General features: G+C 45.7%; 1 protein-coding gene and 1 long non-coding RNA gene across 7 annotated transcripts in view; one reads left to right on the top strand and one right to left on the bottom strand.

Annotated features, from left to right (window-relative positions):
* LOC133496464 (uncharacterized) overlaps positions 1-1048 on the bottom strand; it is a 67537-nt gene extending 66489 nt beyond the window's left edge. The window contains exon 1 of one of the 4 annotated variants that reach the window (XR_009793795.1): positions 889-1048. This is a non-coding gene — a long non-coding RNA (uncharacterized LOC133496464). The remainder of the gene's footprint in view (positions 1-888) is intronic. The other 3 variants (XR_009793794.1, XR_009793793.1, XR_009793796.1) reach the window with 3 other exon arrangements.
* A 5238-nt stretch (positions 1049-6286) lies between these two features.
* syndig1l (synapse differentiation inducing 1-like) overlaps positions 6287-14883 on the top strand; it is a 30185-nt gene continuing 21588 nt past the window's right edge. For 2 of the 3 annotated variants that reach the window (XR_009793908.1, XM_061813127.1), the window contains exons 1-2: positions 6287-6398; positions 7145-7578. The gene's annotated coding sequence lies outside the window, so the exon portion shown is untranslated. Of the gene's footprint in view, positions 6399-7144; positions 7583-14883 lie in introns of all 3 variants that reach the window. The other variant, XM_061813128.1, reaches the window with a different exon arrangement.

The following is a 14883-nucleotide window of genomic DNA, read 5'->3' as shown; positions in this document are numbered from 1 at the left end:
TACAAAAGAACTCTCTGGAATGTGTCCTTGTGAAGGACATGCAAGCGTCCATTAAAGACAAACGTTGGCATGCAATGCGTTACACGCAACAGTATGATTGAATGTGTGAATCGTTGATTTATGGATCCATTACACTAACACAAACTGCAAAATATGTATCGGTTATTTTGTCCATCTACATCCAGAGAACTTCATTTTAGTTCATCATGAACAAGCTTTCGTTACACGCTCAGTTGAGTCTTCAGAATGAGAAATTCCTACTCAAAACATTACCTGTATGAGATTATATGATGTCAGATTGAGATTTAATTTCCAAGCAGACAAATAACTATAAAATGAACGGATTATATTCGACTTCGGTGGTTGCTAGCAGTTGCCGGTTAGAGGACCCACTACCACTGCTGAAACAGTGCAATTTAATCTTTGGCATTCAGGTACGTTAAAATTAGCTTCTTTCCTTTTTTTCCCCCAAAAAAAAAAAAAACAATCCCACCGAGTCCTTCTCATTACCGGCCTTTGGGTCTCCCGCGGAGCGCCGGTCTGCTACTTTGATTCGACCACCTGTCTGTGCTGCTCGCGGCGTGCTCGCCCTGAGCTTTCAAAGCCCCGACACCTTGTCAGAACACAAGTTGCAACCCGAGATCGTTGTTGTCGCCCACCAGTGAAACAGAGGACGAGGACAAATCTCGCCGGCGGTGAACGGTCCTGGAGTAACGCAATCGTTTCTTACCTTTGCCCGCTTAATGCTACAATAAGACGTCCGACATTCTTCTCCCCGGCTTACGCGTGTTATTGAAAACAACAGATTCGAACATGGTTTTGCATAAATGTTGACAGCAGACCAGCATCAATTGATATGAAAAAGCAATCATTCAAGATAAAACTCACCATTAAACGCTGTTGCTGCAATTAGCGAGAGCGCTTGTTTTCTTTTAACGAGCCAGTCCCATCCTGCGCTAATGGGAGACGATGAGAGTGTTACTTATGTCCACTCAACTGCATCATTTTGTTTTGCTTGCCCTCACAGCGGAAAATCCCGCTTAGCCAAAAAAAAAAAAAAAAAGGATGTTGCTTTTTGTGACAGCTTTGAAGGCTTCCTTTGCTTTTCAAGCAAGCCTGTCTCCACATTTTACTCAGTGGCCTTTAAGCGTGAGAATCACCCGGAACCGAAAATCCATATTTTGAATAGGGTTGCTGATATTACTGTTAATGTTTATACCATAATTCCCGGCCTACAGAGCGCACCTGGTTATAAGCCTCACCCAGTGCATTTGTAAAGAAAATACCTTTTGGTACATACATACGCCGCAGCTGTGTAAAAGCCGCAAGTGCCCACATTGAAACACGAGACATCTACAAAGAACACTAGCGCCGCACTAAAGCTAACACTAACGCGAACAGGGCTGGTTAGAATAAAGCTTACCGGTAACTATCACTGAGACACGCCAGTAAAACCGGCGCAACAGCGCTATAGTAGTTATCTATAGCTTAGTTTATTATGGCGTTAGCTATAATAGTGCTAACGCTAGTGCACCAAGAACAGGGCTGGTAAAAGTCACTTCCTCAGCACATATATTCCACCGGTCTCACTCTCAACTTTTCCGCTCAAGTGCCCTCACGCGGGCATTAGGAAAAAATCCACAAATTAGCCACATAACCGCATAAATCGCAGGGTTGAAAGCGTGTGAACAAAGTTGCGGCTCGTAGGCGGGAAATTACGGTACTTCGTCCTCAACCATATCATGTGACTGAAACAAGTGGCTTGATGTGTACAGAGGCCCAAGCAGATGGAGGCACATAAAAAAAAAAAAAAAATGCGCAATTCCAACAAAAGGTTTAGTTATAAATGCCTCAAAAAACTAGAATAAAAATCTTTGATCTGGATTGGGTTTGTCATGTCATTATCCAAGCCACTTATCCTCAGAAGGGTCGCGGGAAAGCTGGAGCCTATCCCAGCAAGCTTCGGGCAAAAGCCGGACTACCCCCCTGAACTGGTCGCCAGTCAGTCACGGGGCAGATATCGACACCATCACTGAGCGGCAGGCGTGTGTACCACTACACCATCAGTGAAACATATTGGTCATTACATAATTACAGGAAAATGCAAAATAAATGTTTCTGTAGTATTGCCACTACAGATAGCCACTGATAACATGCCACTTACCTCACGTGATAAATCGGTTCCCGTTATCTATGAAATGAAAGGAATGTGAAGTTGTTTTTAACGTAAAAGAGAAGTCAATGAACGCAAGACCTGCTTGATGGACGTCATGAACCTTTTGAACATAAACACCAACATTCACTGCCGCCACCAACTGGAGTCGCACATCGCTCCTCATTTGCAGTCCCTCCTCTTACCCGACCTGCGACGGTCTCGTCAAGTGGCCGTTGGCAGGCCGAGCACGAAAGCATCCGTGGCCTCCGCCGCCATCGAAACTCATTTCGGAGCCGCTCTCCAAAAGGGATTAACACGGGAGGGATTGGAAACTCAAAAGATTGGAGGTGTGTGGGTGGGAGAGGGTGTGGATGGTGGGTCGGGGGGAGGGGGGGGGGGTCGCATAAAAAAAGTCAAGGTAACTCCATTTCTCTTTTTGCATCATTACGCTCAGAGTAGCTGCCTGCTGTCCGCAGGCGGGCGCTGTGATCAGGTGGCGGCCCTAATGATGGCTGGCAAAGGAATCATCTGGACACGACCGTGTCGGAGTCTCTGAATTTGCAAGGCCGGCCTGCAGGAACGAGAAGACTACCTGTGCAGTCGGTGGGGACCGGTAGAACAAATGACACTTCAGGAGGGGAAATATTGAGTTCGCGATCCGGTTCTGGCTCATAATAATAATAGTCCTCAGGGATGCAGTCTATTTGAAGTGGTGTCCACAAGACGGAGAGTCCTGGTGGTGGTATGCGTGGTGAGGAGAGAGCGAAGACAAGGTGAGGTCTTGCCAATTCGGTTTTTATACATAAACATTCATCTGTGAATTTTTGTCTCTGTGACTAAAGAGAGTGCCAATAAATCAGGGCGTACAGTTCACAGTGATGGGTGGATGGCAGCGTTGTATATGTTATCTAGCTTCTATCTACTCTATGTGCTGCACCAATTGCAAACACGCGCCACGTCAACATGACCACATTCCAGTATAGATGGGAAATTCTAAACCCTTTCATATGCCAACAAGGATTGCCCAAGAGAGATTCACAAAAGATCCCGGTGGACACAAAGATTGTGTCCATTTTCTTTGTGTTGAACCACAACCGGCCTTTCATGCGTGTGATTGCGTTTTGGCAGGTCTGTGCGAAACCCTCCAAAAAGGCCATTTTGACTCGGTCGGATTGAGTCTCTGCTTCCAGCTTGTTCAACCGGCCCCGGTTTTATCGCGTCCTGTGCCGCTCGCTCCCGACATGACTTGAAAGGAAGGAGCCATCAATACCAAAAATCCCTTGGCAGCCTTCACCCTCGGCGACTCCTCTTCAGCGCTCACAATGTCGAGATTGTGGGTCTTGATGAGCCGTTCCAACAGACGGAAAAATCATATAATGATTCACAATCTCGAGCCTGCATTCAAGTCCTTTCACCGAGATAAGATACCCTGAAATCTCTCGAGCCTGCCTTGCAACTCAGTAAATAAATCAATCAATGAATCAATATGGAAACATAGAACATGTTTAAATTACCGTAATTTCCGGCCTATAACCCGTGACTTTTTTCTTTCAACCCTGCGGTTTATGCGGTGATGCAGCTAATGTGTGCATTTTTTCTAACGGCCACAAGAAAGCACTCAAGCGGAAAAGGTAAGAGTGAGACCTGTGGAATATATGTGCCGAGGAAGTGACTTTTACCGGTCCGGGCCTGTTAGCGCTCCGGTAGCGTGTTACTGCCGTGTCTCAGTGATTTTTACCGGTATGTTTTTTTTTTTTTTTTTTAACCGGCTCTGTTAGCGTGGCGCTAGCGTCGGCGTTAGTGCTAGCACGGTGATGCTAGAGTTAGTGTGGTGGTGCTAGCGTTAAACTCTGTGTACCGTCCATCTTTGTAAATATCTCATGTTTTAATTTGGGTTTCAATGTGGGCACTTGCGGCTTTTACACAGCTGTGGCGTATGTACGTACCAAATGGTATTTCCTTTACAAATGTACTGAGTGAGGCTTATAACCAGGTGCGTCTGTAGGCCGGGAATTACAGTAGTACTAAGTCCTGCTGTGAATAGTGAAAAAATAACTGCCAATAAGACGCTACGAGACGACAACAAAGCCCAACTTTTCCATTATGGAATGCTATGGCCTAACTAAATGAAGCGCCTACCCTCACTTTTACATAGTTCTTGGCAGCAAGATGTCATGTGATGGAGCCAAAATCAATTTAGCTCCAAATTATTCCGCCAGGTAATAATGGGAATAATCTCTTTCAGGGTCAAACTGTCACCAAAATAAAGCCTTAGTTAACTGTGCATGCATTTTACAGAAACGTAATTTGGGAGAGTTTGGAGCTATTCCGAAAACGTCTACGAGTCAAAATCAGACAGCTGTCCTCGGGTCGTTATGACCCACCGTCATTTGTGTCACACCATTGAGTAATAAGTGTCGCAAATGAAGGGCTGCAATAACATGATATTTCCATGAACTGCACTACCGTCGTGGGCGATACGCACCAGACCAACTGACAAAAGGTGAAAATTTGCAATAGACCATTTACATTACCATGTGAAATGCTAAAATGTTCCCCGCTTTTAAAAATAAAATGGGTGCATATTTGGGCATATTAAACCCCCCTTAAAGGCGCTGCATTCGGAAAAGTGAATAATGATAATCGAAAACTGTGTCCTGCAGCTTCCCACGAAAGGTCCTGTTATCTAAAACGTCCAAATGTGAGTTTGCACCACCACAAGCGAGCAAGAAGTGTAAAAAGATAGCTACTGCAGTCTGCAAAAACAACATGAATTGATCATTTAGCAGCCGGCGTACAAGCAGCGCAGAAGGCAAAGCTGAGATATTGTGATTATTTCACAGTTTTCCGTGGAACCGCAAACAAACACATTTATTACAATGACAAATCCGCTCTCGATGCTTTAAGTACTTTTCCTGCATTTTAATGGGGACAATCAGCGCGTGATTTACGAGTCGAGAGAACATAAACAACTGTTCTGTAAGAGATATTGCGTTGCAAACAAGCAAGTGCAGTACATAATTACAGCGCTTTCTCGCGGGATGTTAATCCTGCAAATTTGGGGGTAAAAAAAAAAAAAAAACCCATCTCAGGACGTTTCATGGATGAGTGTTTCACCGCTATACGAGGGTTCATCGTTCGCACCCCGATGACTGCATAATGGACGGGAAGACCCCAGTTGCACAAAGAGACTCCTCTAGAAGCAAAAGGTGCCTGTTTAAATTCTAGGAAATAATTCTCCGCCTCACGGGACACTTCAGTCGGTACGCCTAATGAGATTCATTTTGTTTTACAGTCGGGCTCACTTTTGATACACTCTGCCGCTCGGAATGATTCGAATTATTTGTGATGACAACCCAAGACCAGCGTTACAAGCTGCAGCCGTGCTAGCTTAACATTTTTCAGGAGGTCGTAGCGTCGCCAGTTTTAACATTAGTGGCGAAGTTACTGGAGTTACATTCTTGCACAGGCACTTTTCCACCTTAAAGGCATCGTGTCCCTTTGACGCCACGTTACGTAGATGCGCCAGTCCAGCTGGCGGTTCCCCGAGAATTGTGCATGGCTGAATGGATTATGGACCGTGGAGGACTGGATCTGAATGCAAAGGAGGGTGGCAGAACTGCGCACATCTCGTTCATCCCCGTGGCCAAACCTCAACAAATTCCTGCGACTTATCAAGTCCACGCCGTACCTTCCGGTGTTAACTGTGCAACCCCAAAAAGAAGCTCCTGAGATGAACCCGAGCTTACACGACAGTCACCAACACTGCATTCGCCCGGGAAAATTAGATTGCAGGGGTGGTAATTTGATTACAATTAAAAACAGGATGCTTTTTTTCCCTCCTTTCTAAGAATGAAACACGCCTGAGGGAGAACTGAAGAACTACCAGAAGTGCGTCGGGGTGGTGGCTAATTGGTCAACAGAGGGTACATATAAAATCTTCCTCGCAGTTTTAAATGTGTAAATGCCTTTATGAGTTCAGTTCTACCTCATTTCTCCAAAATATTACAGAATTTCAAAAAAGCATTTTTGCTTTAAAGCAGATGTTTAAGATACATAAGAAGCTTCATCCATCCATTTTCCAAGATGTTTATCCTCACAAGGGTCGCAGGAGAGCTGGAGCCTATCCCAGCTAGCTTTGGGCAAAAGGCGGACTACACCCTGAATTGGTCGCCAGTCAGTTGCAGGGCGGATATCGACACCATCACGGGAATCGATCCCACGCTCCCCGCACCAAAGGCAGGTGGGTGTACTACAACACTATCAGTGACTCCTAACAAGTGTTAAGTATTCACAATCGTGTGAAGTAAATTTTATGTAGGGCGGCATGGTGGGGCAGCTGGTAAAGCATTGGCCTCACAGTCCTGAGGACCCTGGTTCGATCCCGGCCTCGCCTGTGTGGAGTTTGCACGTTGTCCCCATGGGTTTTCTCTAGGCACTCCCATTTCCTCCCACATTCCAAAAACATGCAACATTAATTGGACACTCTAAATTGCCCATAGGTGTGATTGCGAGTGTGGCTGTTTGTCTCGATGTGCCCTGCGATTGGCTGGTGACCAGTTCAGGGTGTACCCCACCTCCTGCCCGTTGACAGCTGGGATAGGCTCCAGCACTCCCCGCGAGCCACGTGAGGATAAGCGGCGAAGAAAATGGATGGATGAAAATTCATGTATTAGTTTTAGTGTTCTGCACTGCACTGCATCACCTTGTATGACAGCTGTTCCTAATATTTTGGCAACATTCCGTCGCTGACCAAGGGGGGGGGGGGGGAGTAGGAATATCTAAATAATAAACATATGATGAGATGGATGTTTGACAATCAAAACTGTAGCTTCTAAAATAAATGTTAGATTAGGGGGCTGTACCTAATGTTATGACCTATTAACTCGCCTGCAGGGGAAAAAAAAAAAAAAAAAATCAAAAACAATTTTTCATTTTCCCTAAAATGTGATTATTGTCCGTGTTTTGAACGTGGACTTTGTGATGCAGCGGGAGGAGAGCGGAGAAGCCGCCCACTCGCCGCACGCGGCTCACCCCGTCCGCACAACCAAACAGTCAGAACGAAGGCGCGCGACGGCAGACGGGCGACGCCGCCTCCCTCCGCTCCGCGCCAGGCTTTCATGGAAGGAGACGATTGGGCGGAAGCGTCCCCTCGCGTCCGCGCCGTGGCCGTGATTTAACGCGCTGCGATTTCGAAGGAGTGGGCTGCGAGACAAAGTGTTTCATGGGGAAAAGCAGAGCTCAGCTGGCGCACGCGAGACAGCTTTACGCGGAGGAGTTGAGCGCAGCCGCCGCTCCGCCGGCTCCGACGGACACGTCGCCCGTTCCCCCGCATGGGAAAGCCCCAGAATATGCGCTCGTCTCCAGGCTGCAGCGTGATGCCAGAGCCGGACTTGCATCGGGATTGCGCACAACTAACACGGGTAGGTAGGTCACTTCCTATTTTATTTCAAAGTCATTAAGCGTGAAAATTATTTCAATATTGCGATGCAACTGTATGCAAAGTGTCCACTATCGGCCTCATAATGATCACGGGGGTGGGGTCGGGGTTGCCGGTCCACAACTTGCACCTGCGCCTCGCATCCACACTCCTTTCATGTCCGTGTGTGTGTGAGAGAGAGAGAGAAAGATGATGAATCGGATAAAAGGGACGTCAAAATATGTCAGTTTTGCGTACTTTTCACAGCAACAGGAAAAAGCAAAGTAAGGCGAATAAATGCACGTCATCAAAACAATCTTGATGACCTCTGCCAAGCATAGAAGCACTCAAGTTGTTGTTTCACTAGAACAAGCGACATTTTCAGCAATAATCTGCATAAGGCATTTTTGCATTTTTTTGGGAAGGTTTTTTTTGGGATGAAAGCAATGCAGTCCTGATGAAGAATGTGGTTAGCAATGCTGGCAAATTTGTAAAGTGTATAAGATGAGGCTTCAAAATCATTAAAAAAAAAAAAAAAAAAAATCACGCATTTCTCTCGGTCTTCAAATGTTGTGAGCATGTCTGCTGAATACGCTTGAAACCACGCCCTGTTCGACTGTCAATCAAATATCATTTCTACAACCTGGAAGAATTGAAGCTACTTTGTCAAGCGTCTCATGCCTCCCCCGCCGAGTGGTTGCAGGGGCTTTTCCCACACGGCAACAACGAGGCGCTCTAAAATGACCATGCCAGCGCAAAAGACCTCGACTCCCCCCGCCGCTTGCCGTTCCGCCTTCTCTCCGTGCCATGGATGCGCTCGTGGCCGACGACGAGGCGCGCTCGAGTTGAAGGCAAGATTTTCAGGTTGTAGGCATAGCTAGCGACCGTAACTAATTGGACGTCACGCCAAATGCCTGCTTGTGTGAATGAAGGCACTGAAGTTCTTGTGTAGTGGAGAAACTGCTGGTATTTGCAAGTACGTCTTCAAACGTAAACAAATCATTGAATTCACTTCACAGGCTCTTTGAAACTGGTTTGTTCCATCCTACGAATAAATAATTACAAAGTGTAATTTGGTGTCTTGTTGAAGTCCTGGCTCAATAAGCAAAAGCACGAGAAATGTTTTTATTCATTTTTACGAGTGCCTCGTTTTTAGCACTACCCTGAACGCCCTCCTCGACCCCCCCCCCACCACCACCACCACCACCACCACCAATTTGAGCTTTGGGGCACCTGGGAACTACTTTTAAACTGTTGGCGGGCAAAAAAATGCTAACTGTCTCCTTTAAGAGAAGACAAAATTGTTGTTTGCTGCTCAAGCTGATGTGACCTTAAGTAGAGTCACCATTTTACAAAGCGGACATAACGGTAAGTAGACAGAGCGCACTACTTTGTGTTGCCTCAATCAGTCGGCCATGGAGACGGGTCGGGCCTCTCGGTGTTGGCCGTTATATTGACAGCAAGCTCCCGCTGAATTATTCAGCACTTCCATTTCCACCGGAGGATTTACACATCAAGGAACACTTAAAATCATCCGACGGGGTGGGTGGGGGAGGGTTCTGGATAGGCGTTATGTTGTATCGGGGTGCATGGGGGGGGGGGGGGGGGGGGGGGGTGGCTGACACGGGAGTCGTTTAATTCCAAAAAGTGGATTATGGCATTTTATATGGGTGGAATACTCCACAATTCACAGGGGAGAAGGACTGAGCCCTACTGCGAACGAATAACCGCCAGTAATTCGCGCCGCCGCCAAAACTATTTTCGGACTAGCCTATATTAATACAATTATGCCTTGACGTGCCCCAATTTGGACGAATATCGAGCAAATAAGGGCCTGTGATGCCCTCCGTGAGTCGTACTTTCAGCAATTTATTGAATGCGACAAACAGTCAAAGACACGAATTGAAAACAAGATGATACGGTCGATGAAACCAGAAATCTACCACAAACTATGATGTCAAACTCATAAAAATGGCTTCCCAGATGATTTGATTTCATAAAATGGACTGAAATTGCGCATTTGGATGCACATGTGGCATATTTTCGGAAACTTCCACTAACAACCCAAGCTAAACTTAGCTCCTCCCCAACACATAAAGATGTTTGTCTCTTGAGTCGAGATGTACTGGATCACTTCAACACACACTTCTTTGACACCAATGGCTATCTTCCTTTTAAAAAAGGACTTCAGTGGCATCTTCGTGACATCGTAGACAATTACAGATTCAAACGGGGAAAAAAAAGTGTGAATAGGTTTGGGTAGTAGATGTTGACAACTGATCGATTGCTCTCGCGTGCGCTCCGGATGACGAATGCGCCTTGAATTCGCATTCTGGACTCGGAGGCCCGGCACACGCCCATCAATAACGAGCAGACGTCTCCTTTCATTATGCGCCGCGCAGGCCGTCGCCGCTTTCAAAATTAAATCACAGGCGGATGAATTTGCCGGCGTCGGGCGGGATGGAGTGGCTTGATAAACATGGCCGACAGATACGGCACATTAGTATTCAGGTGTGCCCGGCCACGCCGTCCTCGGGGGGCCCCTCGGCTGATAATAGTCGGCTCGGAGGGGAGGGGGGTCAAAGGGCGGGAGGATGACTGGCGGTGGGCTGACGCAGGCTGACTGGCAGTCCGATGGGACGGAAATGTGTTGACGGATCGGGTGACCGCGACCCGTCCCCTTCTCGGACGCTAACGCGACGCTCCCTAATCTGCTAGCCTGGTTTCCGACACCGCGCGACCGCTGCGCTGCACTTGGGTCACCATGGTGATGTTATTGTTTTTTTTTTACCGACACGTTCAAATGAAGTTCAACCGGAGCGATTATGCCTCTGACTTGAATTAGTGGCTTCTACAAAATCCATTTCAAGCCCGTTTTACTGTAGTTTGCGACTTGAATTTAGAAAACTGCACGGTTATGTATTTTAATCTAGGTCCATGGTTCTCAGAAGATTTTTCCACCAACTATAACCTCAAAAAATACTTTCAAAGTATCACAATAGAGACCAATGCTAAATATATTAGCAAAGGAACTAGTGTTTATAAAAAATAGTCCTCACACCCATATAGAACATTTTTGTTAGCCACTATAACATTTTATACAGTTTGAACATTTAATTCAGTGATTCCTTTCCAGACCGCTAACAGAACTAGTACCAGACTTTGAGAACAACTGATTTTGATTTTGTGCCGTAGATGTAAATCCTTGGATTCTACAACATGGCAACTGAAGTTGCAATCCTTTTTCATCCTTCCATTAAAATTTAGAAGACAACAAAGTTCAGTGAGCGGATTTTGATCCTCATCTAGTTTGGAGCCTAGCTGTAGGAAGCGAAATTAAAAAAAAAAAAAAAAAAAATCGGATGTACGATTGGATTGGGGGTCAACAATACAGAGCAATGGAGAGTGTGGTAAGCAAGTGAAGGAACGAGTCCAATCGGGGTGGAACAGTTGGCGGAAGGTGTCTGGTGTTCTATGTGACAGAAGAGACTCCGCTACGAAGAAGGGCAAACCTTATAAGATAGTATAGTGAGGCCAGATTAGAGACGGTGGCACTGAAGAAACTACAGGAAGCAGAACTGGAGGTGGCAGAAATGAAGATGTTGAGGTTCTCGCTCGGAGTGAGCAGGTAGGATAGGATTAGAAATGAGCTCATTAGAGGGGCGGCCAAAGTTGGATCTTTTGGAGACGAGGTTAGAGAGAGAGCAGACTTCGATGGTTTGGCCATGGTGCTGAGGATGGAGCTGGCAGGCAAAAGAGCGAGAGGAAGACCAAAGAAAAAGTTGATGGAATGTTGTGACGGAGGACACGAGGACTGTGGGTGTTAGAGAAGAAGATGCACGAGATAGGCTTGGATGGAAAAAGATGCAACGCTGTGGCGACCCCTAATCAGGACAAGCCGAAAGGAAAAGAAAAAGAAGAAGTTACTACGTCTTGAATCAATAGATTTGCAAACACGGCAACGACCATCCGAGGGCGCATCGCATGTAGACGAATCCAGTTTAGTGGCCAAAATGAATCAGAATTTAGAAAAGAGCCATGTTTGGTGGATGAATCACTGAATTGTCATTGCAACGGAGTCAAGTGGAGAACGGCAGGCCAAATGCCTGACCCCCGGCGCATTATTCCGTCCGTAACACATCCACCCACCCCGGTTTGTTTATTCACAGTCTCGGGATCAAAAACACTCGCGAGTCAATGCAAGGAAAATACGCCGTCGCCACTCACTTTGCTGACATTGCATCGGACAAAAATCTATATACTCGTACAGGGCAGGTCCGAAGTCGGTGTGCACTTTTTGAGTTAGCTTATGAATTTTTATACAAATATCATGAATACATAGTTTGAATCAAGAACAAAGAGAGAGCGGGGCGCCCGACTTTCTTATCGGCTTTCCTTCGACTTTTTGGACAATGTCATCAGGTCAGGGAGAGATTAATTTTTTTTTTTTTTTTAAAAACATAATCCACGTCATCGTGTATTGCTGATGTGTGCTTTCTTTCTATTTTCAGTCTTTTATCTCCCCAACTCCATATTTTATTCCTCAGAAGGAAAAAGGCAGAAAAGGAAGGAGAGCCCACCCTCCATATTTCGAGGTTAAGGGGGGATAGCGCCACCTATTGTACATACACCAGCCGTAATGTGATCATCCTGTGTAATATTAATTAATTGCCGCACGGCGATAAAAACGTTGGGTTTTTTTTTTAGTCTTTTTGCACTGCTACAGTAAAAGCGCTGATTAAAACACCCCACAACAATCTTGTAGTTCTAATTTGTTAAATGGTTTATGATTAATTAATGCGTCCATTCTGGCTCATTCATAATTGAGTGGATTTTCATCAATATGACGGTGAGGTCCCGGGGTTAAGGCGGTGTCGTCGCGGCGAATTGAATCGGTTGCAACAATCCAGCCCGAAAATGAGTTCAAGTAGGAAAATTCTGAATTGGTAAAACATCGAAGTTTGGCACTCCGGCTTTCATTTAGTCAGGATGACAATTTATTAAACGACACGAGAGCGCAGCTAGTTTGTGGCCTAAATAGGTAGCCCTAGAATCAAATATCTAAAAATATGCATCAATTAAGAAAGACCCTAATGGACCTGCTCTCACAAAGAAAGAATTTAGCAGAAATTGAAACAAAAAATGATGCATTGTTACGACATCACCTCCCGACAAGCCAACGACACATTTCAGCGCAGCACACGCTTAACTTTGGGGATGCTTTTCTACTAAAAACAAGGTGACGGCGCCGTGCGCTTCCACGTCGGAGTCAGCGGTCGTTTCGGACCAGCAAAGTGACGCGCGGCGGCATGCTAAGCAGGCAGCAAGTACGGGACGCATTTTAGTCCGTTTCCCGCGGATAATCGCATCCATTTTAAGCGGAAAAACTCCATGAGTCTGCGTCCCCGGAGCTATTTGCGGACCTGCGAGAGAGACCAGAACTGCAATGTCAGGAGGGGAAGACCGACTGGGAGGAGTCCTGATAGCTTCGCTGGCTGTTTGAGGCACTTTTGTGGGAGTTGTGTTTTATTCATAGAGGTGAGGAGAGCTATACTGATACTGAAATGTGTCAGGAATGGAAAGAGTTTGTTGGTTTGGTTTTTTTCTGCACCTGAATAACTTTAGATTTGTTACTATTAGGAATTTTCAATACCACTTTTTCTGATATCAGTCCTTCTTCTTGAGTACTCACTGGTATCGATACTGATTACTGATACCACTCGTACTTTTGACGAGTAAAATTTCAACTTGTTTTGCTTGCTGTCTATGCTGACATATTCAAGACTTTTTTGGGGTTTAATCCTGTAATTTCTGGCCAATAAGCCGCCACTTTTTTCACACGCTTTCAACCGTGCGCTTTATGTGGTGACGCGACGAATTTGTGCATTGTTTTGAACGGCCGCAAGGGGTCATTCAAATGAGACCGGTGGAATATATGTGCCGAGGAAGTGACTTTTACCGGTCCGTCCCTGTTGGCGCTGCGCTAGCGTGTTATCGCTCTGTCTCAGTGCTTTTTACCAGTTTTTTTTTTAACCGGCCCCCGTTAGCGTTGCGGCGTTACCGCGGCTGTGCTAGCGTTAGCTCGGCGGCGCTAGCGTTAAAATCTCTGTGTACCGTCTTTCCTCGTGTTTCAATGTCGGTTTCAATGTGGGCACTTGCGGCTTTTGCACGGCTGCAGCCTATGTATGGTACCAAATGGTATTTCCTTTACAAATGTACTGTGTGAGGCTTGTAACCAGGTGCGCTCTGTAGGCCGGCAATTATGGTATGTTTATTTTCTTAATGTAATTCTAATGGCTGTTAATGATAAGCATTTTTGTTCCTCTCTCTTTGCGTTCCACTCCTTTATCCCCTGCGAATATTTCCCAAATCCCCTTGGATACTTTTTTTTTTTTTTTTTTTTTTTTTTTAAACGTACCTCAATCATTTAAATACCAATTTCCAGTCTGACATTCAACATTATTCTTCCACATCACCTAATTGCACAGCGTTTCATCTCACCGGCAACTCTGTAGCGTTCACTCCCGTAATTTCTGCAGAATTCTAGTGTCATCCGCACGTGACCTCTCTAATGCTCGTTTGTGACAATGTCTGAGAAAACGATATACAGTACGATTGCCGATAATGGGGCTTATTTGCACGTTAATAAAGGTAACCTATCAAGCGTTATTCATAGCCAATAACACGGAGAAGACTGCAAGCATATTGTAATCTATGTGCCTCGCATATAAACACGGTCTCATTAAGCGCACGGAACTAGCGCGAACAGCGCCGCACGATTGGGGTCGGGACCCCCTGACTTAATCTACATTTGGCATTTCTCTTCCTAATGCGCATTCATCAGATGAAGGTCAAGGGTGACGTCCCAGAAAAACAGGATGAGGGGTCGAGGGGGTTGATTGGGCCTGGGCAGAAGCGCCTCGATCGTGTTTGGATGTTTTGGAGGCTTTTTTTCCATGCCGTCGTTTCTCATCTGATTGAGGCTTGTTAACACGCCGGCGGCAACTTGACCATCGCGGCGGCCGTCCAAAAGAAAAGAAAATTAAGAACATTTAAATTCCCGCACTGCATGGAAAATGTATTACGCCATCTGAGACCACGTAAGATGAACTGCTTGAATGCAAGGTCGTTCTAAAATTAAATCACAATAACAGAAAGTTGCACTTGACAGCTCATGATGAAAGAATAATGTGCTTCATATTTTTCCCCTTTTTAAAATCAGAAAAATGCTGGATAACTGTAGTCATTAAACTTGGAAATATCCTCCGCCCACATTTGATGGGGCAGCCCAATAAGCTTCCAATTTCAC

The sequence above is a fragment of the Syngnathoides biaculeatus genome, chromosome 23 (assembly GCF_019802595.1).
Source record: "Syngnathoides biaculeatus isolate LvHL_M chromosome 23, ASM1980259v1, whole genome shotgun sequence".
NCBI classification, from domain to species: Eukaryota; Metazoa; Chordata; class Actinopteri; order Syngnathiformes; family Syngnathidae; genus Syngnathoides; species Syngnathoides biaculeatus.
This window is presented reverse-complemented; position numbering and strand designations above follow the sequence as displayed.